The sequence below is a fragment of the Panthera leo genome, chromosome A2, assembly GCF_018350215.1.
Source record: "Panthera leo isolate Ple1 chromosome A2, P.leo_Ple1_pat1.1, whole genome shotgun sequence".
Taxonomy (NCBI): Eukaryota; Metazoa; Chordata; class Mammalia; order Carnivora; family Felidae; genus Panthera; species Panthera leo.
In genome coordinates this window covers 30,564,600-30,591,285 of record NC_056680.1, presented here as the reverse complement: position 1 = coordinate 30,591,285, position 26,686 = coordinate 30,564,600, and the positions used below count along the sequence as shown (strand labels likewise).

General features: G+C 38.7%; 1 long non-coding RNA gene across 1 annotated transcript; it reads left to right on the top strand.

Annotated features, from left to right (window-relative positions):
* The first annotated feature begins 3,085 nt into the window (after nucleotides 1-3,085).
* Nucleotides 3,086-24,944, top strand: LOC122213394. The gene is made up of 3 exons (XR_006199491.1): nucleotides 3,086-3,159; nucleotides 11,857-11,952; nucleotides 24,843-24,944. It is a non-coding gene; the product is annotated as an uncharacterized LOC122213394 (long non-coding RNA).
* The last annotated feature ends 1,742 nt before the right edge of the window (nucleotides 24,945-26,686 follow it).

The window sequence follows — 26,686 nt, the reverse complement described above, 5'->3', positions numbered from 1 at the left end:
AATTGACCCTTTTGTCACTTCATGGTTGTATTCTCTGCTGGCCAAGGTCCTTTCACACAGCTTGACAAGTGTGTGTGAGGGCACTGCTGGACCACTCACACAGAGAAACACAAATCCAATACCTAAAATTAGATCTTTACTAAATTACACTGCACTGCACTTTTACACCTGCTTGGCAGATAATACCCAGAAGAAAGGTATAATTACATAGGTTCTTTGGCAGAAATAGAAGACAGGTTAAAACCCAAAAAGTCACTAAAAGAGAAGGAAGGAAGGAAAGACGAGAAACAGAGTGGGGAGGGAGGGGAAGAAGACAGAAAATGAAAGAATCCTTTCCCCAAATCATGGTCAGCAGATATCGACAGCTTTCTTAGAAGTGACTTCTAATGAGGATGTACTATGTGCCAGTCACTGTGATAAGCTTCTTATACCACTACAAATTAGTTAGTATTATCCAGAGTTTGCAAATAATGGAACTGAGTCATGGATAAGTTGAAGACTTGCCCAAGTTCATACAGCTAAATGGAAGTGAAGCCAATAATTTTTTTTTTTAATGTTTATTTTAGAGAGAGAAAGAGAGAGCACATGCACATGAGCAGGGGAGGTGCAGAGAGAGAGGGAGACAGAAAATCTGAAGCAGGCTCTGCACTGGCAGCAGAGATCCTGATGCGGGACTTGAACCCGTGAACTGCAAGATCATGACTTAAGCCGAAGTCAGATGCTCAACCTACTGAGCCACTCAGGTGGCCCTGAACCCAATAACTCTTGAGAGCTTGAACTAATTTTATACCTTCTAATTATCCAAAATATAAAATATACATCGATTATCCACATTCTCTTCTTTTTTTTAATTGTGGAAAGAACACGTGTGGATATCCAGGTTTCACAACATCATTTGCTGAAGAAACTGTCCTATCCCCATTGGGTATTCTTGATAATCTTGTCAAAGATCAGTTAAACATATATGCTTGGGTTTATTTCTGAGCTCTCTACTATGTTCCATTGATCTACGTCTGTCTATATGTCAGTGCAAACTATTTTGATTATTGTAACTTTATATTTTGAGATCAGGAAGTGTGATGCCTTCAGCTTTGTTCTTTCTCAAGATTATTTTGGCTATTCAAGGTCTCTGTGGTTCCATATGAATTTTAAGATTGTTTTTACTATTTCTGTGAAAAATTCTATTGGGATTTTTTAAAGTTTATTGTTTTGAGAGAGAGAGAGAGAGACAGAGAACATGAGTGGGGAAGGGTCAGAGAGAGAGGGAGAGAGAGAGAGAATCCGAAGCAGGCTCTGCACTGTCAGCATGGAGCCCAACGCAGGGCTTGAACCCACAAACTGTGAGATCAGTGACCTGGAGCTGAAACCACTCGTAGCCACGAGTCGGGCTACTGAGCCACCCAGGCACCCTGCCATTGAGATTTTGATAGGCATTGCATTGATTGGAGATTGCCTTGGGCGCTACGGATATTGTTAACATTACTAAATATTCCAGTACACAAATACGCATTTCTTTCCATTCATTTATGTCTTCTTTAACTTCTTTCAGTGTTTTGTAATTTTCAACGTAAAAGTCTTTTACCTGCTTAAGTTTATTCCCAAGTATTCCACACTCTCAGTCATCGTATGTCCTACTAGTTTTCATCTCGCTACTAGTAATTTTTGCAATGTCATTTGTTATTGAGGAGAGCACTTTTCCCATTTATTTTCAAGATTTCTAAAGGTCTTATTTTAAAGGATTCCTTATTTTACCTTAGTGTTATAGGTTGTTAAGTACAAATGAGGTGATAGGGGCATGTTTGATTAAAAAAATTAATCAAGCCATGAAGAGGCATGGGGGAACCTTAAATGCCTGTTAAACATTAGAAGTCAATCGGAACAGGCAGCACAGTATATGATTCTGGCTATATGACCTACCAGAAAAGGCAAAACTATGGGGACAGTAAAAATGACATTGTTTGCCAGAGATTGTGGTGGAGTAAGGGATGAATAAGAGACACACAGAGGGTTTTTCAAGCAGTGAAAATACTCCGTTTGATATCATGTGATGGATACATGTCACTTTACATTTGTCCAAACCTATGTTATATATAGTGCCAAGGATGACTGTAATGTAAACTGTGGACTTTGGGTGATTACAGTGTGTCAGTGTAATGTCATCAGTTGTAAAAATTCTACCATTCAGAGAGTGGAAGATGATAATAAAGGAAGCTATGCTTGTGTTGGGGTAGAGAGTATATAGGAAATCTCTGTCCCTTCTGTGCAATTTTGCTGTAACCTAAAACTTCCCTGAAGAGAAAATAGTCTTAATTAAAAAAACAAAATGATAGATCTAGCAACCATAGGTTAACATCCTGAAGTTAAAAAAAAAAAAAAAAAAAAAAAGTCCATCATTACTTAGTGCTTTTATTTTACTAGCCAGGGACCCATCATACTCAATGATAGAATAACAAATAACACAATTTTCTACAACTCTTCGAGTAGTGAAATGAATATGGGATTACTTTTTCCTTAGCATGATCTATAAATTAAGCAAGAGAAATGTAATTCTCTCTGCATGGCTTTATTTCTATATGCAGATTAATTAAAGGTAATGTTTTTTTTTGGTCTTATGTATATTTTGTGTGCATTTGTGTTCATGAGAGCTTATGAAGAGAAAATATAAGCACACTAACACTCTGATATCCTTTCTTCTCTTTATGTTTCACATATTTATAAAAGTAATACACATAAAACTTCAAAGAATCTAGAACTACCTAAAGTAAGATTTTTTTTTCCCACCTCCTACTTCTATTGCTTACAGGAATATACAATTTTCTATATAGAAGTATATGGATGCGAATATATGTATATGCATATATATATGAATATATTTTAAAAATATAATGTATATGTTATATCTATTTCAAATGACGCATATATGCTATCGTTAATAAAAGTGAGTTAATACCATGTATATTATTGCACAACCTACTTTTTTCACTTTAAATTTTAACAGGGTTTTTTCCTTGTCTCCACATACCAATCTACGTCCTTTTTTTCTTGTGGCCAGGTAGGATCCGTATGTGATGACAAGAGCTGTAGCGGCCACCTTGGCGTCAAGGATGAAGGTCATATCTGGAGGATGATAGCATCATCTGATCTTTGATCTATTACAAGGTAGTACTTTGTTCATGCCATTATGTTTTGGAGTTTGTTAGATTGCCTTAGACTGTACCCTAATAAAATGTCCCTCATTGCTCAGTTCCAGTGGCATCTATTCTGGGAAGCCTAGATTTCCACTTCCTTCAGTCATAAACCAATCAGAACTGGCCACTCTTATCCCAGTGGTCTTTTCACTTTGAAAATGTTTCTTTCAGCTTATAATTCTCTGGTTTTATTCTACTTCTTGTAATGTAATGTCTGATGTTAACAAAGAAGCCTATCTAATATTCCAGACTAAGTTAGGTGCCTTTTTCCTGTGCTATCTTAATACCCTCTACTGCTGTATAACAATTATGATCCAATTTACCTTGTCAGTGTTTACCTGCCCACTATATTATGTAAGCTCCACATGGCAGAATCTTGGCTGCCTCCTGTGTCTCCAACTTCGACAGGAAATGTGGCACATCATAGGCTCACAAAAAATGCTTATTGGATAAATAAATGGTCTCCTTAAAGGTAGGAAATATAGATCAATCATATTTGTAGCCCATTCATTGCTAAGCCTGGTGTCTGGCACCCCTTTGGTGGCCCGTAAATGTAGAATGCAACAAACTAGGTTTGAATGGGATGTTATTGGAAAAGATAGGATGGGCTTAAAACATCAGTTCTGCGAAGGGCCGCGGGCAGGTATTTTTGGTGAACGGGATCTTCAAAAGTCTTGCAAAAAGTCTTACAAAAGACTTACCTGCCAGTGTTTCCATCAATAAATACGTTAACATTTCTTTATTTCTGAGAAATAATCACTGGAAGTAACAGTAAAAAAAAAAAAGAACCAGACAGGAATGGCTGTTACATAAATTCTAAGATGAGTCTTCTGTACCTTAAAAGCAGTTGTGTGACTTTTCATTTCAACTCGAAACCTCACACCCACCTTTCCATGGTCAAGCATTTGTGAGCAAATCCATCATTAGTTAATTTCTTTAGGTATGGGGAAAGAGGTTCTACTTACACAAATGGGTTAGAATGGGATCATGAGTAACTTGTTATATCACCTGCAGGAAATTACTTCCCATCTGATCTTTTGTACTTTGTACAAAATACTTTTGTACTTTGATCACAAACTCCACATGTTCCCCCAGGCTCTTTGCTTCTTACACACACACACGTTAATGATTACTGTCTGATTGTTTTCTCCACATTCACATGTGTAAGATCTTGTTTTCTTCACATTCACCACGTGGGTAATATGTTGTGAGCTCAGTGAATATGGAGATGGAACCCCTGTTTGGGGTTCTTGTCTCCTCCCGGACATTAGCCTCTCTCATATTCAGTTCTGCATCAGCTCTCTTGCTGGACAAGAGAGAACTCCAAACTCATAGTCTGCAACACATAAGCAAATCATATCCTAGATTATTAAGAAAACAGAATTTATGCTTATATTTGGGGAAATAGATAAATGGGATACTTAAATATGTAAATGGTTTCTCATTTATTATCATTAATATTATTTGAAAAATATGTTGTATATTAAATTCACAAATATGTTGTATATTAAAATTATATAGAAATTGAGAGAAATATCTATGGTTGATATGCTAAGTGAAATAAGTCACACAAAGACAAATACCACATGATTTCATTTATATGTGGAATCTAAAGAAATCAAGCAAACTAAAAAAACCCAGACTTTTAAATACAGAGAACAAACATGTGGTTGCCAGAGGGGTGAGGGTAGGGGATGGGCAAAATAGGTAAAGGGGCGTAAGAGGTACAGACTTCCAGCTATAGAATAAATAAGTCACAGAAATGAAAAGTACAGCATAGGGAATATAGTCAATAATATTGTAATAACTGTATGGTGGCGGATGGTGAAAACATTAAAAAAAAAAGAAATTTCTAGGTTGACACAGTGAAGAAACTTCAAAAAATAACATATTTGGGACATTTACTTTGAATCCTCAACAGTTCTATTCAACTCCCCTATATGAAAACAGGTTGATACTAAGTTCTCTAAATTTTCCATATTTTCCACAAATATTTGTATATAAACAGAAGTGATCACAAACACATGTGTTGTATGTATCCAGAATAGATTGACTGATGTGATCAGTACTCTGCAACATGAAATGGAAATTTCCTTAATATCACCCAGGCCTCTCCTTTTGCTGTCTGCATGTCATGTAGTCCTTGACCAGTATCTTCCTCTTTCAGAAGGCTCTGTGGGAGCTCTCAGCCCTCACTTATGACTTGGCATATAGAATCATGAATTAAATTCTATGCTCATTTTATTTGCTTATTTATATGAAGATTGATTATTCCACAGTGTGAAATAATGAACATTCAAGTGATGGGAAATCTGAATTTGTGAAACCATTTGTGGAGGTATTGACTGTTTCAGAATATTTCCACTGAAATGGATGATACTGAACAAATTGCCTTATTTTTTTGTCTCCCATGATTGCCCCAGGCCCCTGAAAGAAACCTCAGACATGATTTTGAATTGCTCTCTCAACAAAATGCTATAGGTTATTTACAATTTTCTTGATTCTGAAATTTGTAATTTCCAGTCTCATTTAATAATTAAAGCAGCAAAACTGAGTAAAAGTTAAATCTTTCCCTAAGCCCAAACCAACATGGCGGAGGATGCTGTGGATTGCTTCCCTCACTCTTTCCTTGCTCCTCCTCTCTCCCTTGCTAACAGGTTTCTGGCAGAAATGAAGAGTGGTCAGTGTCAGTGAGTAGGAAGGCTCCTAGTTGACTGATACTGTTGTAAAGTGGCTTCGTTCCCTCTCAGCCTGGAAGACTTTCTCTTTTTCAGAAAGACACTCCCAATCCCTACCATCAGGGACCACTCACCTGGCTGTCATTGACCTAAGGTGTGTGCTCCTGCCTCCACTGGTAACTTATTCCCTTTGCAGCTTCTTAGGAAACTGGCAGCCCCAGGAGGCTAAGAGGATCCATTACATGTAATGTAACATGTAATGTACATGTTACTGATCCATTACATGTGGCTTATGGGTGGTCCACAGAAAAAAACTTGTGAATCCTTTTTCCCAATAAACTTTGAGAGAGCAGCTCACCCAGAGTTTCCATCTTTGACTTTAACATCTCTACCATTAGTTAACCCAGTATATTTCTCAGCAAGTAGCCAGACACCAGCACACTTTCTCCAACTGCTGGGTACACACATTGAGCTCCACGTTCATGTCTGTAGGTTTTCAGTGAGCTCAGTGCAGGTCTGTAGTTTCATGCATCAGCTCTTAAAGCATCCCAGGAGAGCCCAGGGCCATAGTATAACTTTCGTGGGCCCTAAGCAACTTGCCTTCCTGGCTCTTTCTTTTCAAAAACATACTAAAACTTGTATTTTATAACTGCATTGGCGTAAAAATGAATATAATCCAGACTGGATCATATAAATTTTTTCTTCTGATTTTTAAAGGATACTGAAACATTTTTATGAGCCTCTTCATGCTTCCTAGGCATTGTGCCCCTGGCCTGAGTGGAGAAGCCAGCCCTGAGTAAACCTGCATAGATTGAACCAATATATTGAACAAGTGAAACTCAGGAGGATGTTGTAACATAATTTTATTTTTTTATTTCCTCCTACTAACAATTTATTGAGAACCTATCACGTACTAGGCACTGTATTAATAAACACAACAGGCACCTGTTGTTTTCAGCATTTGAATGTTGTCAGATAGGTGATATAAAGGTAGTGAAAAAAATAACAGGGCAATAGTGCTAAAAAAAAAAAAAAAGAAAGAAAAGAAAGAAAAAGAAACCACAAATGCTTGGACACATTTATGTAATAGATTCTACTCTTGTCTGGGCCAAGCCCCACCTGGGGGAACATGGGCATGTACTTGACTCGGTAAGATATAGATGTGTTTCCTTTCGCATTAATAATGAGTATGGCAAGGGGCACCTGGGTGGCTCAGTCAGTTGAGCATCCGACATCGGCTCAGGTCATGATCTCACAGTTCGTCAGTTCAAGCCCCACGTCAGGCTCTGTGCTGACAGCTCAGAGCCTGGAGCCTGCTTCGGATTCTGTGTCTCCCTCTCTCTGCCCCTTTCCCACTCATGCTCTGTCCCTCAGAAAATGAAAAAACGTTAAAAAAAATGAGTATGGCAAAGTCTGTGTCCACTTGGATGGGGAGCTCTGATTTGGGTCTCTGCAGCATCTGTGAACTTTGGCCAGGTATGCTAGAGTCCGTGTTTCTAGACTCAGTTTCTTCATTAGTTAAAAAAAAAAAAGAAAAAGAAAAAAAGAGAAAGAAAGAAAGAGAGAAAGAAAGACTAGAAGAGAAAAGAAAAGAAAAGTTTAAGGGCACCTGGGTGTCTCAGTTGGTTGAGTGTCCAACTCTTAATTTTAGCTCAGGTCATGATCCCAGGGTCGTGGGATCAAACCTCGCGTCCAGCTCCATGCCAAGCGTAGAGCCTGCGTAAGATTCTCTCTCTCTCTCTCTCTCTCTCTCTCTCTCTCTCTCTCCCCCCCCTCCCTTCCTGCCTCCTTCTCTCTCTCTTTCTCTGCCCCTCACCCATGTGTGCGTACGGTCTCTTTCTCAAAATAAAATAATTTTTTAAAAATTTTAAGAGAAGTTGTCTCTAATGCCCCTGCTTCTCCATAACAATTAAGGAAGTGAGGTAAAATATATTTTTAAGTATTGATAAATGTGATTTAAGTCCATTAAGTGGACACGCACTCTGACTAAATATTATTTCTTGGAGCAAAAGAAACATCTCATTTATTCAGGAACTGTCTGTTGAATGTCTACTCCACACAAATGTACCAGGGAGTGGAGTTACAAGAGTGAATGCATCAGGCAGGTTCCCAGCCCACGTGGAATGTAGAAGTTCGGTGATCAAATACCTTGTCCTCTTCTCTACTTGCTGGTATATTGAATATCATGGACGCAGAAGTATTTATCACTGGCTAGAAAATAATCATCGTTCTTATACCGATTCTTCAGATTAAAAAGGAAAGGAAATTTTGTTTTGTCTTGTTTTAAACAGCACAAATTTCAGTTGAAGAGTGTCATTGGAAACCAAACTGCCACTGTATACTGTATACTTAAGAATGTGTTTGAATTAGGGGCGCCTGGGTGGCTCAGTCGGTTAAGCGGCTGACTTCGGCCCAGGTCACGATCTCACGATCCGTGAGTTCGAGCCCCGCGTCGGGCTCGGTGCTGACCGCTCAGAGCCTGGAGCCCGTTTCAGATTCTGTGTCTCCCTCTCTCTCTGCCCCGCCCCTGTTCATGCTCTGTCTCTCTCTGTCTCAAAAATAAATAAATGTTAAAAAAAAAAAAATTAAAAAAAAAAAAGAATGCATTTGAATTATATCTATGAGTTTGAATAGCTCCTGTGTCTTCCTTGGAGGAAGATACCTGTTTGGTCAATAAGCCAGTAATGTGCCCTCCACTGAATTTTAAACATTTCTATATTTTCTGTTAGGAAGGGCAGAACTGGGTTTTGTGTTAAATGGCTAAGTACCACTTAGATTTACATTACAAAAAATACGAGACTCTATTTAGCATTCAGTTCTGAGACACAATAAAAAAATACGCATACTCCTGCTATGTGCTGATAGGAGTTGTTTTGGCTTTTAATAAAATTACTTTTTACTTAGAGCACTTCCTCTTAAAAACTCAAAGATTCACTGCATGCTTAATGGGCATGTGCAACTTTATCTGGAATAATTTTTTCAAAAAGACCTCAAGTCCGGAGAGACTTTCTAATGTATTATTATTTTGCTTAAATTCAAGCATCATGTTGATCACATATCTTCTCTTTTTTTTTTTTCAATATATGAAATTTATTGTCAAATTGGTTTCCATACAACACCCAGTGCTCATCCCGAAAGGTGCCCTCTTCAATACCCATCACCACCCCCCATCAACCCTCAGTTTGTTCTCAGTTTTTAAGAGTCTCTTATGCTTTGGCTCTCTCCCACTCTAACCTCTTTTTTTTTTTCCTTCCCCTCCCCCATGGGTTTCTGTTACGTTTCTCAGGATCCACATAAGAGTGAAACCATATGGTATCTGTCTTGCTCTGTATGGCTTATTTCGCTTAGCATCACACTCTCCAGTTCCATCCACGTTGCTACAAAGGGCCCTATTTCGTTCTTTCTCATTGCCATGTAGTACTCCATTGTGATCACATATCTTCTAATCGTTCCATATTTGTTGCACAGATTACTGAGTTCCTTCACCTTTTAATCTGTCCACCATCAGATAAAATCTCTATCCATATTTTTCTCATTTTATGGAACCCCTGTGTCTTTTGCCCTCAAACAGCTATTCCAGGCTCTAAATTATGAAGGATGTGGAGTGGGTTTTTTTGTTTTTAAGTTTATTTATGAACAAGAGACAGTGTGTGCTTGTGCATGAGGAGGGAAAGGGCAGAGAGAGAGGGAGAGATAGAATCCCAAACAGGCTCTGTGCTGTCAGTGCAGAGCCCAATGTGGGGCTTGACACGGGGCTCGACGTGGGGTGTGATCCCACCAACTGTGAGATCATGACCTGAGCCGAAATCCAGAGTGGGAGGCCCAATTGACTGAGCCACCAAGGCACCCCTGAAGGATGTGGAGTTTTATATGTGCTAATCGCAAGTAGAGGCAGAACAGCAGAATCGCTGTGGTTTGTCTTTGAAGACCAAAAGATAACATGTAAAAGTTATGTGACTTTGGGCAAATTACTTAATCTCTCTTTGTTTTAGTTGTCTGTAAGATTAGGACATATTAATAGAAAATACACTTAATGTGGTTGTTTGAAGATGTGGCAGTTTTGAAACACGACCCCCAAATTCTTTGACACTTTTCTCATCAAAGTGTGAAGCTGATGTTCCCTCCTATTTAATTTAGCTTTAGGGCTACCTTGTCAATGGGATACATTGTGTCACGTTCTGGACTCTTAAGAAACTAGAAGCTTCAGCTTCTCTCTTGTTCTACTAACCAACCCAGCTGCCCGGTCAAGTGAGAAGTCCTAGAAGCTCATGGCCAAACTCACCTGGAGAGGAGTGATCATGAAATATGGGGGACATAGTTCAGCCCATAACACCTAGGTTGCTTCTACATATCCTACAACGCAAAGGACAATCTCCTCCTTGCTAGACATACACACAATAAAGGAGTACCTGGCCCAAAATTTGAACAAGGGCAAGATTCTGGTCTAGAGCCCTGGGTTAGCACAAAACAGGGGCTCAATAAATTTTTACTGAATAATGAATGTGTGGCTAAAAATAAATAACTGAAACAAAGTTTGATAAAATGGTGCTTCCCTGACTACATATCATAAACTCTGATATTTTCTTTTCTATATTCTTAATATTGGTTGCACCCACTAAATTGGTTTTTAAAATCCTGTAGTTCCATATTTAAAAAGTTATGATATATAGAATGCTACCACCATGAGTCATTAGACTGATTTTTAACAGAGAGGCTAAAATTCATTCATCAAAATTATTATTTTAAAGTAGCCTGATAGGAAGGCAATACAGTTGTTCAAATGATGCTGCAGACTTTCAAGAGTTTCAGGGCACCTGGGTGGCTCAGTTGGTTGAGTCCGACTTTCGATTTCAGCTCAGGTTATGAAACTCATGGTTTGTGAGATTGAGCCCCAGTGACAGTGTGGAGCCTGCTTTGGACTCTCTCTCTCTCTCTCTCTCTCTCTCTCTCTCTTTCTCTCTGCCCCGCCCCAACTCATGTGTGCACTTGAGTGCACTCTCTCAAAATAAATAAATAAACATTTAAAAAAGAGTTTATTTGGGGCAATAGACATTCTTTCCTTCAGAGTTTGTGGAACAATCATGTTATTTTATAGTACCCCACTTGTTTTTTAATTGTAAATTTATTATCTCTATTGAACAACTGTCTTACCATTCTTGACTCTAAATGCCCTTTAGCTGCTATTAAAATTTAAATCCACCCTCAAATGGTGATTACTTGGCACCTGTTACAACAATCAAAATAATATGCTATCCGTTCTAACAGCAATTCAAAACAATGGCTTACAAAATAGTTTTCATGGCTTAGAATAACTGCAGGATGACTTTGAAGGTAGCCATTCTTTTCTGCATATTTAAGTTCTGGTGATATGTTCAGCGTCTATTACCTACATGTATGACCATAGGCTAGGGCATATGAAAATGTATGACTTTGCCCAGTTCTTCAAATCATATGTCCTTGTTCTGATTATCAACACATTTTAAGAAAAACTTTTTGTAGTTTTGTGGTGAGAAAAATTGCGTGTTGACTTTTACAGAAACGATGGAGAAAGAGTTGTTTTCCTTAAAGGCACATTGCAACACCCTTCGTCACTGAAAAAAGAAAACCAAATGAGTTCTCTTTGACAGCTTTATGCCACACTCAAAAGATATTTAAGACCCATATTTTCATCTTTTATTCTGAAATTATTGAAATAAATGCTACATAAATGGAATTCTAATTCAATGTAATGGATCACAAAACATGGTATAAAGATGAAAGGATATTTTATTATGCATTGTAAATATGTTTTATAACAGTAATATATACTCTTGGTTTAAAAGAAATCTTTAGAAAATGGTGTAAAATGAAAAGTCTCAGTGTCTAAAGGAAATCAGTTACTCATTTCTTTCATATCCTTGAAACACTTAGCACATACAACATTTTTATGCAAATGAATGCGTACTTTCAAATTGTTTTTTCCCTCTTTTAATGTAAAATTTATCTTGCAGATCTCACATTGGAGCATATTTGCTTGCCTCATTATTTTCCATACGTATTACTCCATGGTATGTGAAGTGAGAGACTGTCTCATTCCAATAACTAAGGTAAGGAAGACGTTCAATTATCTTTATTTCTCTTTAGCTCAACTTAATTTCATCTCAAGATTCAATTCCCATGGGTGGCCAAAAACGGAATCTCTGCTACTTCAGGGTTTTTCTGCATGACATTTATCTGAGTTCCATGAGACCTATGTAGAGCAGAAGTCCTAAGACACGAGTGTGGCATCTAACAAGATGTTGTCTTGTTATTGTCATTCTGTGCTGGCAGATGCTAAGATGTCTACTATTCCTCCTGGTCCTCAAGCACTGCTCCATGTAGATCTCTGTTGATCATCCCTGACTCCTACTCCATTTCCCTTAGATTCTTTGGATCTCCCTGATGTGTCTATGCCACTCTCAGACACACGGGATTACTGAACCATGCTGGCATTTGGGAGCCATTCCTTCCTATTCTGTTTTTTCAGCACTATGTCAGGATGCTGTCAACATTGGTGGTCATGGGAGTTGGCTGGGGGTGGGGGTAGATTCTAGTCCCATGCAGGCCTCTATCTAAGAGGCAGGTTTTCTTTTCTCTTAGACTCAGCAAAATGATCTGTAGCTTTTGTTACTAACCGTCCCTGGATTCAGCCTGAAATGGAAGGCTCCTTTCTAGTGCACATACATGCTCCTTCTGTAACTGCTTCCCTTTTGCCAACCCAGGAAGTTTTTATCTTGGAGGGCAGATAAATAGGTTTCTCTTGTTTACTGCATAAGCTTCTAAATATCAGGGTCTAAGCATTTGAAACTCAAAAGCCAAATGTTCTCTACGTATTTGTCATTTGCATTCTGCTGTGCCATTTGTCCCCTGAAGCAAGGGACCCACTACACCAGGTGAAAAAGATAATCAGTCTTACCCCCCAAACAGGTAATATTACAAAATGTTATCTCGTCACACGTATATATGTCCTATTTATGAAATATAGGTAGTAATTTCTGTTGTTCCATTGATTGCTGTTGCTGTTGTTATAAGCCACATTAACCATCTTCGTCCATTAGCTTGAAAATTTATGAAAGAATATTGACAATAAAAGTCCTAGCTTTGGAATTCCCAGGAGAAAGTGCAAGGGAAAGTATCATTTAAATACTGATGGATAGGACAACATTTCCCCTCCGGAAAGGTTATACCACCACAGTCTTGTACAGAAGTGCATACTTCTCTAAAATAAAATAAAATAAAATAATAAAATAAAATAAAATAAAATATAGTAAAGTAGTAAAATAAAATAAAATAAAATAAAAATTTCTGCTTCTCCATAGCTTTAGCCACTAGGATTTTATCACGTATTTAAATTTTTTCAGTCTGTTAACTGCAAGTATTATTTCCTGATTTTCTGATTTTCCACCTTTAATTCAAAGAGAGTTTGGGGCGCATGGGTGGCTCAGTCTGTTGAGTATCCGACTTCAGCTCAGGTCATGATCTCACCATTTGTGAGTTTGAGCCATGTGTCGGGCTCTGTTCTGACAGCTCAGAGCCTGGGGCCTGCTTCAGATTGTGTCTCCCTGTGTCTCTCTGCCCCTCCCCAGCTCATGGTCTGTCTCTCAAAAATGAATAAACATTAAAAAAATTATTAAAAAACCAAAAACAAAAGAAATTGAACATATTCTCACATTGTTTTAGCCCTTTGCACCTTATGTTCCCTAAAATGCTTATTGACATGAAAAAGATTGTGTTAAATAATCCTAAGGTGGTTTAAATAGAATCTTTTTAAGAGTTACATATTTGTTTATTTTTGTTTTGGGAAATGGATTACATAGAATTTAATGCAACTATTTCCCAGTCTCTACTTCATTTGACAGCAAATAAATATTATATAGGGTTAAGAACAAAAGAAAAGTGAAAATGAAAAACTGAGTCACCAACACACAGCTAATAATTATGCTCTGACTGTGTTGTAATATCTCCACACTGGAAAGAAAAAGCTAGTTCTTACCAGGATGGTGTTTGTCCCAAGGGTCACATGTTAGCAGCCATGAGAGCTAACAAAGTCAGTAAATGTCCCATGAGCATGTGTAATTATGCAAAGATCCCAGTAACTGATTAGTACAATGGATTTTGGTCTCAATGCAGGTGATTGCATAGTGTCCATTTCCCATGTCCTGTGTTGTCACTGCTTCCGAGTTTCCACTAGAGTAGATTTGGTGCCATGTAGGAACTTCAGGAGGAATAAATGAGGCCTGATTGCCAACTGCATGATTAGTTTTTCCACACCTTAATTATGTAACATCCAAAATATCTGACTTTTCAGTCTTCAGATCTTCTTCATGCCCATTTCGTATATTTCTTATCTCATACTTACTTGTATCTTACCAAAATTAGCATACTGTCTTCCAGCTAGCAAGTGCCTTACAATATGCATAACTCCTTAGAACCACCATGCTGCCCCTTTATCTTGATAATTGCTACCATGCCCTGAAGCCATACTATGTGCCAGGCAACTCTCCTGGCTAATTGTCATCACCCCCATTTTACAAACAGAGCCGGAGGCTCAGGAAAGGCTGAACAACTTGCCCAGAGTCAAAATCCAGTAAATTCCAGAATCAGCTTTAACAGGTTCTGGGGGTTCTGATAAATTCTGCAAGGAAAAAGGAGGGAGATTTTTAACATGAGCTGGGCAATTTCTCGAATAGACTTTGCTACTTAACAGCTAGCCACACCAAGGCCTCCTGTACGTTACTTTGCCTCTGGGCAGCTAGCTGTTCCTTCAATGCTCTGACCAGTTCTGTTTAATCCTATTTAAAAATTCTAAGGATGAGTAAGGCAGCCTGCATTACCTGACCCTCTGACAATTTTTCAAACTTGGACAAAGACGCCTTAGGAGGAATAGACTAGATTCCTGATTCTCCACCCCATCTTTTGGACTCATTTCCCCCATGGAAATGGTTCTGGAGGGATCATTTCTCTGCTTTCTGCTCCTTCAGTCACCCCTCACAGTCTTCAGACACTTCATCTCACCATATTTAGCTGACTTACAGAGTGAGCTTGGAAAGGGGCTTTCCCTCAAGAGGCAGAAAGAGAAAGAATGGAATTTGGGAAGAAGGGATTGAGAGACAATTAATCCTGGAAGGAGGCTCATTGGTAGTGGAGGTGTTGGAGTTAGATCTGGATAATGGAGCCCTTGAAAATATCTCAAGAACACAGGAGTTTGAGGAAAGCAATGCTCTTCAGGTAAATGTAAATTGAACAACTTTTCGGGATAGCACTTTGGCCAGATTGTCACAATCCATAGCCAGAGACCTCAGCCACTGAATTCCATGCCTCATAACTCAGCCCAAAGCAAGCCTGAAAGTCTAGCCCCTCATTATCCTTATGAAAAGTAATTTTATTTGGGGGTTTAAAACAGGGAGAGTAGCCCTCATATGACCTGGAGGCTTTAGACTGCAGTGACCGATTTAATATCCTCGTTTTGCAAAACCTAAGTTTCACGAAGGTAAAGCAGCTTGTCCAGGACAACCCAGAAAAAGAAGTATTTCTGCTTACATTATGATTTTTGACTACTATTAGAAGAACATTCCAGTTTAACATTTGTGATCCATTTAATACATAAATGTTGCAGAAAATTCAAGTGTCCCTGAGAAGCATTTTCCCGTTTGAGAGCTAACACTTCCTGAACTAAGCACAATACCGGGAGCAGTGCTATACCTGTCTGCAATATTTCACTTAATTTTTACAATATCCCTTGGAAGAAAGAAATTGTAGAAATCCCCATTTTATAGCAGAGAAAACAAAAACTCAGAGATTTTAAGTACTTTGTCAGTTGCTAATATGTAGCATCTTACCCAAGTTTTCAAATTCTAAAGCTCAAGCAGGCTCATAACTTGTGTTACATGCTGAGTTGCTACACAGCATTGGCAATATTTAAAAGGAATCCAGGGCCACACCTCAGAGGGGCTTACATTTGCTGTTCCTTCTCCTGGAATGCTTTTTCTCTGATACCCACAAGGTTTAAACTTGCACTTAACTCATGTCTCTGCTCAAATGTCACCTTATCAATAGTACTTTCTGACCACTTTGTATAAAATACGCCCCCCCCCACCACCTACCAACACTTCTTATTCCACTTACTCTCATTTTCCTACATAGAAATTATTATCATGTGACATACCATGTTTGTACTTCTGCATTGTATGTCCCTTCGCTCAGAAATGTAGTCTCCATGAAGTCGGGAGCTGGAGTCTGTTCCCCAGATCTCCAGGACCTAGAAGAGTGCTTGCCACACAGTAGATGCACACTAAATATTCGTAGAATGAATAAGTGAGTGAGTGAGTGAATGAATGAATCAAGCAAGTACATCCCATCTCCATCACCAGTCTCAATACGATATCTATCACAGAAGCATCTGGGGAATTCCAGGCAGTGTGATTGAAAAGGTATCTGATTTTTTTTAAAAGTCCAGTTGAATAAAAGAATATTGCATTATGTCAGTGGCTGGTATTAAAGCATAAGAGGGCATAAACTTGCTCTTCAAGTACTGACAGCTGGCAGAAGAATGCTCAAGTCTGCTCTCCTTGTCTGTCCTTCTGCTCCTTCCTCCTTGCATAGCTGTGTATATTCAAGAGTCACTGGGGACACTCAATCTGAGAAATGTAGAAACAGCATTTTTTTTTTCCTTTTCGTAAGCCAAACACTTATTCCCAGTGGGTAACATTTAGCAATGAAGTGGTTTTTTTTGATGCTAGCACTTATCAGTGTTTCAGAAATATATGGTGTAATTAAATTACTCAAAGGTTGTGCTTTAATCGGGAGCAAATTTAATGAACAATTCAAGCTGTTCATTGTTAGGAAATGGGAAGAGATTGACAGAATATTTTCATTACAGCCTCCAGAGTCATCCAGAAGAGGGTGCTAATGTTCTTTATGAAATATACCAAACACAAATACACTCACACTCACTCCACAAAGCTTTCTTACATAACTGGTCAAGTGATACTAACTATATATATGCACTGAACGTTAAAAAGAAAATGTATACACATAGGCAGCTCAAGAGTCGAAATAATTGCTTATTGATAGCACAAAAATTTCTTATTTTAAAGTTTTATTTAGAGAGAGAGCAGGGGAGAGGCAGAGAGAGAAGGAGAGAGAGAATCCCAAGCAGTCTCCGTGCTTACAGCAGGACTCGAACTCACAAATCATGACATTGTGACCTAAGCCGAGATCAGGAGTTGGATGCTAAACCAACTGAGCCACCCAGGCACCCCAATAGCACAAAAAGTTTTTAAAAGTTAGGACAGTTTATTTTCTTTATTTTTTTTTTGTTTTTTTCCCATTTTTATTTAAATTCCAGTTAACATACAGTGTAATATTAGTTTCAGGTGTACGATATAGTGATTTAACACTTACATACAACACCTGGTGCTCATCCCAGCGCATGAACTCCTTCATCTCTATCACCTAGTTAATTCATCTGCCCTCCCAACTCCCATCTGGTAACTATCAGATTGCTCTCTATAATTAAGAGTTTGCCTCTTGGTTTGCCTCTCTATTTTTTCTCCTTATGTCCGTTTGTTTTGTTTCTTAAGTTCCACATATGAGTGAAATCATACGGTACTTGTCTTTCTCTGACTGACTTATTTCACTTAGCATAATACTGTCTGACACCATCACTTTGTTGTAAGTGGCAAGATTTCATTATTTTTTATGGCTGAATAATATTCTATTACATATATACACCATTTCTTCTTTATCCATTCATCAATCAGTGGACATTTGGGCTGTTTCCATAGTTTGGCTATTGTAGCTAATGCCGTTATAAGCATTGGGGTGAATGTATCCCTTTGAATTAGTGTTTTTGTATTCTTTGCGTAAATACCTAATAGTGCAATTGCTGGATTGTGGGGTAGTTCTATTTGTTTTTAAATGTTTATTTATTTATTTTGAGAGAGAGAGAGAGAGAGAGAGAGCGAGCGCAAGCATGAGTGGAGGAAGTTGCAGAGAGAGAGGGAGAGAGAGAATCCCAAGCAGGCTCCATGCTGTCAGCACAGAGCCCTATACAGGGCGCAATCTCAGTTTCAAAATTAGGACAGTTTATAAAATCTACCTCAGTTCTGGACACAGTAGTTAACAATTGACTACACTACCACCAAAAATACTTTCTATCACCAAAAATGCCCAACAGAGTTAATACTATAATATTTCATTAAACCATTAATCTCTATGAAGGCTAATAGATGAATAAAAAATATTATGGCTAAAATTTAATATTATAGATAATTATATATTTAAAATGAAAGTTAACAAACACTCTTCATTTGATCAATAGCATATTCTTCTTTCAGATGCTTTTCTTTTGATGGTAGATAAAGATGACTAGTAGTTATTGCTTAACTGTAATTCAAGAAAAATTATATAGATTCTGGTTATCTACATTAGATGAAAACAGATTTAACATTGACATCTTTTCTGGTTCACTTGGTCGAAAATAAGATTTCAGAGAAGATGAAGTTTCTGTGAACTAAGTAAGTAATTCTCAAAATTCTTTTCTGCTTGTGCTTTACAGATAGAAGTTGAAGATAGCCAGGGCAAAAACACCTTTCACTTATGTTTAAAATGTGCCCTAATTTTTTTTCCTTATCCTAGGTTTTCTGAGCTGCTGTCTTTACAGTTCAAGCAATTTGTATTTTGATTATTTCTATGACGTGAAGCAGTGGCAAACTGTGAATTTTCTGTGGGCAAAACAAATGCAAATAAGAAGCTTTCTAGGTCTGCCTAAATGAGTTACTTAGAATACAAATAAGAAAATCCATGCTGAAAGACCGCTAAAGCTATTTTTACATTCCTCTATTAGCTTCTGGGCAGAGTAGCTTTGAGAGGACGTAGGCATTGCAAAAAAGCTCGATAGATAGATGGTCTTAAGTAAAGTTCGAGCTTGTAGAACAGGACTCTGACTGGAAAGAAGCACTGCCTTTGCATGAAAGAGGGGTCAGCTCAGTCATTGCCACACAAAACGTACCTGCCGCTTTCAGGCCTACGTTGACTAGCAAACTGAAGTGGAGGAACTCAGGCAGACGGAAGAGTTGGAGAACCATGCATCCTCTGCCTGTTGTGTGCATTGCAGGATGCTACATTTCCTGTGCTCTCTTGCCGTCTGTCTAGATGGGTTTCACTAATGGAAGGCTCTAGTGGAAGCCTGGAGAGCTAGGGAAGGATAAAAGCCAGGATATCCCCCACTGCTCCTGGCTCTGTTGCAGGTGGCAATGCCGAGAGTTGCTGCAATACTAGTGTGGCTCCAGTTCCTAGAGGATGTCGCTCCCTTCGATGATCTCAGTTCCCATTAGACAGGCCCACCAGGTGACCCTGACTCCTAAACTCTGGTATAGCCACCTCCTGCTTTTGTCACTCCAGCCCTAGGTGAGTGGGAGCCACCTTGCTTTTGCTAAACGTAAGGTTGCTTCATAGCGCTCTTTGGTTCTTTAGCTCTTCCATCAGTAAATAAGCAATTCATCGTACTGGATTTTTTTGTGTGTTTGAAATACTTAAAGGGCTCTTGTTTTACTGATACAGAAGACCATCTTTTGTGCTGTAGAAATATTTGGAAAGGAATCACTGTGCCAGTTTAACCTGCATATTTTCTTTTGCAGCTTCTTTAACTCAGTCTGGTTTGGCATTGAAAAACCAAGATTTGGTTAAAAACTATCTGCTCTACCAGTTTCTGCTGTGCTCACCACACACAAAATGACCACATACATAACTCTGAGGAATTTATGACAATGTGACATGTCTGGTGTGGCTATTTTTAACACATATTCTGTATTATTATTCAACTCTTTAAATGTTTATGGATTATTAAATGCATCTATCAGGAAAGAAATAAACAACCCCCCAGCTTCATTCCTGATGAAGAGACCTCTGGATAGAATTATGTCTCACCATTTTGAATACATTATTCCATTGTCTTTTATCCATTATTCCATATCTATTTGTGAAATGGGGTTAGCAACAGCATCTTCCCCATCAAACTGCTGTGAACATTAAGTAAGAGAGTAAGAGATACTTAAAACCATGTCCAGGGGTGCCTGGGTGGCTCAGTCAGTTGAACATCTGACTCTTGACTTCAGCTCAGGTCATGATCTCAGGGTTGTAGGATTAAGCTCTGCCTGGGCCTTCTCAAGATTCTCTCTCACTCGACCCCTCTCCCCCACACATGAGCTCTCTCTCTCTCAAATAAAATTCAAACAAACAAACAAAAAACAATGTCCATCCCACATCAGTCACTGAGTAAATATTAGCTATTATGCTGACTATAAGTCTTTGTCTATATAATTGTTTTTCCTTCGTAGGAATATGTATTTTAATCTCTAGTAGCATTTAAGAATTTTGCTTCTGTTTAATATTCTGCAGTTTTGCTACAATGATTCTTTTAGATATGAATTTGTTTTTAGCTGTCCTATTTAGGTCCTCGGGTGATCCTTAAATCTTAGGATTGATGACTTTTTTTTCAATTCTGGAAAATTCTCAGCCATTTTCTTTTGTAACATCAGGTCTCCCATGTTCATTTAATTTTATCTTAGAATTCCTGTCAGACATAGTTTAGACCCTGTCTTCCTATTTTCCATGATTCAACTTCTCTTACTTCTCTGTTACACATTCTGGGTCATTTCCTTAGATCTATGTTCCAATATATACGGTATTTTTTTCCTGTGTATTTGTTTTGTTGTTTAGTTAATTGCTTTTTTTAAATTGTAGTAAGTCATGATTTTCATTTTAAGATTTTCATTGTATTCTTTTCCATTTTCCATATCTGTTCTTTTTTTATACTGTTTTGTGCTTGCTTTATCCTTTCTATTTTCTCTTTACCTATTTAAATATTTTAAAAATAATCATTTTAGGGGTGCCTGGGTGGCTCAGTCGGTTGAGTGGCCAACTTCAGCTCAGGTCATGATCTCGCGGTCTGTGAGTTCGAGCCCCGCGTCAGGCTCTGTGCTGACAGCTCAGAGCCTGGAGCCTGTTTCAGATTCTGTGTCTCCCTCTCTCTGACCCTCCCCCGTTCATGCTCTGTCTCTCTCTGTCTCAAAAATAAATAAACATTGAAAAAAATTTAAAAATAACCATTTTAAAGTCCCTTTCAGATGATTTTCTATTTCTTGTTCTTAATGTGTAAATTCTTCTTTTTGTTGTACCATCTAACACTCCATCCCAGTAATTCACTCCCTCCTGTGGTTTGAATCTTCAACTGAGAGCTCATCTTCGGCTGAGACAGATTTCCATGGCATTACGGGTTTCCTGAGCTATGAAAATAACCCTGTTGGGGGATATTGGCTTTGCCTTTTCTGAGAGTTCATGGTTTCACTCTTTCTGGGTCCATTTCTTAAAATTAATTAATTAATTTTTAAATTTACATCCAAGTTAGCATATAGTGCAACAATGATTTCAGGAGTGGATTCCTTAATGTCCCTTACCCATGTAGCCCATCTCCCTGCCCCCCCCCACCACAACCCCTCCAACAACCCTTTGTTCTCTATATTTAAGAGTTTCTTATGTTTTGTCCCCCTCCCTGTTTTTGTATTATTTTTGCTTCCCTTCCCTTATGTTCATCTGTTTTGTTTCTTAAATTCCTCATACGAGTGAAGTCATATGATATTTGTCTTTCTCTCACTAATTTTGCTTAGCATAATAACCTCTAATTCCATCCATGTGGTTGCAAACGGCAAGATTTCATTGTTTTTGATGGTCCAGTAATACTCCATTGTAAATATATACCACATCTTCTTTATCCATTCATCCATACATGGACATTTGGGCCGTTTCTATACTTTGGCTATTGTCAATAGTGCTGCTAAAACATTGGGGTGCATGTGCCCCTGTGAAACAGCACGTCTGTATCCCTTGGGTAAATATCTAGTAATGCAGTTGCTGGGTTGTAGGGTAGTTCTATTTTTAATTTTTTGAGTAACCTCCATTCTGTTTTCCAGTGGCTGCACCAGCTTGCATTCCCACCAACAATGCAAAAGAGATCCTCTTTCTCCGCATCCTCGCCAACATCTGTTGTTGCCTGAGTTGTTAATGTTTGCCATTCTGACAGGTGTGAGGTGGTATCTCATTGTGGTTTTGATTTGTATTTCCCTGATGATGAGTGATGTTGAGCATCTTTTCATGTGTCAGTTGGCCCTCTGGATGTCTTCTTTAGAGAAGTGTCTATTCATGTCTTCTGCCCATTTCTTCACTGGATTATTTGCTTTTGGGTGCTGAGTTTGATAAGTTCTTTATAGATTTTGGATACTAACCCCTTTATCTGATATGTCATTTGCAACCCATTCCATTGGTTGCCTTTTAGTTTTGCTGATTGTTTCCTTCACTGTGCAGAAGCTTTTTATTTTGATGAGGTCCCAGTAGTTCATTTTTGCTTTTGTTTCTCTTGCCTATGGAGACACATTGAGTAAGAAGTTGCTGAGGCTAAAGTCAAAGAGGTTTTTGCCTGCTCTCTCCTCGAGGATCTTGATGGCTTCCTGTCTTAATGTTTAGGTCTTTCATCCATTTTGAGTTTATTTTTGTGTATGGTGTAAGAAAGTGTCCCAGGTTCATTTTTCTGCATGTCGCTGTCCAGTTTTCCCAGCATCATTTGCTGAAGAGACTGTCTTTTATTTCATTGGATATTCTTTCCTACTTTGTCAAAGATTAGTTGGCCTTGTTTGTGGGTCCATTTCTGGGTTCTCTGTTCTGTTCCATTGATCTGAGTGTCTCTTTTTTGTGCCAGTATCATACTGTCTTGATGATTACAGCTTTATAAAGCAGCTTGCAATCTGGGATTGTGATGCCTCCAGCTTTGGTTTTCTTTTTCAAGAATGCTTTTTCTATTCAGGATCTATTCTGGTTCCATACAAATTTTAGGATTGTTTGTTCTAGCTCCATGAAGAATGCAGGTGTTATTTTGATAAGGATTGCTCTGGGTCAATTTTTATGTTGATTTCTCCATTAGGAGCTTTTGCTGCCTACTGTTGGTATGAATTTGGACCTGCTCATTCACATGATGGTGGGCCTGCATTTGGGGAAGTTATTTTTTCTATCTCAACCCTAGATATACAAGAAGCTTCTTTGCTGCTTTCCCCACCTGGCAGAGGCGGAGTCTTCCCTGTGACTCATGGCTTATTGTAGGTATCTCAACTCTAGTTCCATGAATGAATAGGGCCTCTGTCCTAGACTGCCTTCTCTGCGCTGGTGTCCAAACACCCATATCCAGCTATTAGAACCTGTATCTGCTTCTTATAATACTCAAATATATTTTAACCTAACATCCTTCCCACCTCTCTGATCTGAATTTGCTTTGCAAACTCTCAAAATGAGTATTTTCTTCTTGTGGTTTTAAACTTGCATATATATTCACATATCTTTTATTTTCTTATATAATATTTTATGAGTTCATTCTAATTAAGGGTTCTAATTACGGGTGCCCTTTCCTCAGTTTTATTCCGCATATTGACCATGTTGAAAGAAATTTTACTTAATAATTATAGAAAGATTCTTGCAAAGAGTATAGTGTATGCACTCTCAGAAACATCTGGAAGGGGATGTAGTATAACCCATTACCAGAAAGAAAGTTATATGATTCTTAGCTGATCATGAATCCACAAGGAGTTCATGAAATGATGCAAAATATTTCTTTTTCCATCAGATTATTTATTCATTTGGTATGCTTTTTGGCTGAGATAACAGAAAATTCAACTATAATTGGCTTAACCAATAGGAAAGAATTATTTTCTGATCTATCCAGAAGCTACAAATAGAGCCTTTTCAGAGTTGGTTAACTGAGTGGCTAACCCTCATTTTTGTTCCAGTTCAAATTCCTCATGAAATCTCTTAGCTTCTCCTCATGGTTATGAGATTACTGTGGCAGTTCCAGGCATGTCAACCTTAATATATATCCAGATGTAGGAAAGGGGATAATAAAATTTCTTTCTTCCTTAGGCCTCTATTTTTGACAGGAAGAATTTCCAGAAGTCCTAAGGGTGTAACCCTCATATATCATTGATTAAAAATATGTCATATGCCCACACTCAAACCAATGATCAGGAAGGGAAATAGAATTACCACAAATGGCAAAGATCAAGTTAGACTCATTCTGGGGTTGGTAATGAGTCCAGGCTTCCCTGAAATGCAAGGTTACCCAATGACTGAACAATATAAGGAATCTTTGACCTTGGAGAGCAGGAAATAGCTGTGGGACAAAGTCCGATCACTCAGAGACAGTGTTAGGAGAGAACCTGGAGGTCCATTCTCTGGGGTCCTTTACTCCTCTGTTTGCCATCCCTCTTTCCTTTTCCAACCCCAGCCCCTGGTAAAGCACAAGTAATCTTGGAGGCCACCATTATTTCTGTGTCTCTCCTGTAAGAGTGAACTTGGATCCTGATAGTTGGTACCTCCTTGCAGCCTGTGAAAAGCCTACATTAAAAAAAAAAACTTCATACTGAACCACCACTGAGATAAATAGGGGCCATACTCATCACTGTCCTGCTTTTTTAGAAACTTGGTCTATCAGAAGTCCTGTGGCATTGTTGAGAGGTGCGTGCATGGGCATAATTGGATGGGAGCAGTATAAAATATTACAGCATAGTGGAATGTTGTCACCACAGGGCAGTTAGTTCGTGATGTGCTCGTATGAATTGAATAGGGTTTCCTCCTGGTACAGACTGGAGTCCCAATGGGCAAAGGCTGTGTGGGTAACTGGCAGTGACTCCAAGGCATTGTGGATCATAGACAATGTTTGTTGCATTGTTCTTTCTGTTGTTTCACTCACCGGGCATGTCATGGGTTATGGGACAGTGCCTTCTTGGACAAGTATCCCAAGGTGAGGTCACTCGTATTTGTCAGTCATGTCATTTATTTCCCCACCTGCAGACACACCTCCACACTGTCTTTATAACCTCCACACAAAAGATTCGTCTCCTCTTTTATTTCCTTCTAGACTTCAGAAGACCATACATCCAGAGCACAAATCAGAAGCCACAAGAAAATCTGTGTCTCTTTTCATGAATGCAGGGAAAACTGCCTTTAACATTTTCTAGATGGTGAGGGAAAACATTTGCTTTTTCTGTCAGAGTGTAGATTGTGGAGGTGACTGTTCTGCTCAGATGGATGAGTGCTGTGAATACAGGAAAAAAGCACTAATGAACATTTTTATCTTCACAAATAAATTCTTCTCTTGTCAATATTGATTGCTTTGCATGTTATGGATGTAATGTGTTTTATATATATATTTTTTTTATTTAAAAAATTTTTTTAACGTTTATTTATTTTTGAGAGAGAGAGAGACAGAGCATGAACGGGGGGGGGGGGTGGGTCAGAGAGAGAGGGAGCACAGAATCTGAAACAGACTCCAGGCTCTGAGCTGTCAGCACAGAGCCCGACGCGGGGCTTGAACTCACGGACCGCGAGATTATGACCTGAGCTGAAGTCGGACGCTCAACCGACTGAGCCACCCAGGCGCCCCTGTGTTTTATATAGTTTTTAAAAAACTCAAAAAAGAAATTTATGAAGAGTGAGGAGATAAAATACAAAGGGAGAGAAGGAGTGCAGTAGGTCAGACATTTGCCCCATCTCACGCATGACCCCAGCCTAATTAACCTGAATTTCCTTAGCTCAACAGGGATATAAAAAATAAGATAATCAAGGACCTAAGTCCATCTCATAACCTTCTTCTATCTCATAAGTCTTTTAAACATCAAACAGTTGCTTGACAATGGTAGAACAGGTGCATGACACCCGTCACACTTCCCCTGTCAAGGGGGAGCAAAGGTGGGTTTTGAAGGAATAGCGTCAGAGCGTTAAATGTGAATGTCCGCAAAGACACACGTGGAGGTCGCATCTGCAAAGAGAGCTGGAAACCAGTACCACAGTTCATACTCCACGTACAAGAGCCTGTACCTTACAGCCTAATTAACGGTCATCCCCATAGGAAGCTGGAGTTTGTGTCATGTTATTCTTTAAAACAGTACTGCTCATTCTTGGTTTTGATCCAGCCTAAATATCTTCATTCCGCTTTAATTTTTTAAAGTTCAAAGTAAATGAAATATTGTGATTAAAAACAAAGCAGTGATAATTTTAGAATCTGTTCTTTTTTAAAATTTGTTTATTGTTTATTTTTGAGAGAGAGAGACAGAGAGAGAGAGACAGAGACAGAGTGTGAGCAGGGGAGGGGCAGAGAGAGAGGGAGACACAGAATGTGAAACAGGCTCCAGGCTCTGAGCCATCAGCACAGAGCCCAATGTGGGGCTCCAACCCATGAACCACGAGATCATGACGTGAGCTGAAGTCGGATGCTTAACTGACTGAGCCACCCGGGCACCCCTAGAATCTGTTCTTTAAAGAAAATACAACTTCCTCCAAAATGAGTGTACTGAATTACCCTCAACCACACTTCACAATTTGCTGCTTTGAAATAACTTCCTCACATAGCTATCTGAAATTATGCCTTTAAGGCTAATCTGTTTTGTTTCACTTTGATCTGTATTAAATACAAATAACCTCTAAGAATGTTGAAACATAGAAGCCCCATCTGTCATTTAAATTAATTGAATTACCATCAAATCTCTTCTTACTTTAAACCACAGTATTAATTTAATAGCACTAGAAAACCACTGATGCTGTCACCTCTGTTTTACAGCTCCCTTTGTGTTTAACCTAACACGAAGCCTGTTCCATTTTGTGTGTCTTCATTCCCTGCCACCGGTTTTTCATTTGTTTGAAAGTCACTCCAAAATTATCCCTCAGCAGATGGGAGGAGATCGGGGGGGGGGGGGGGGGGGGGGC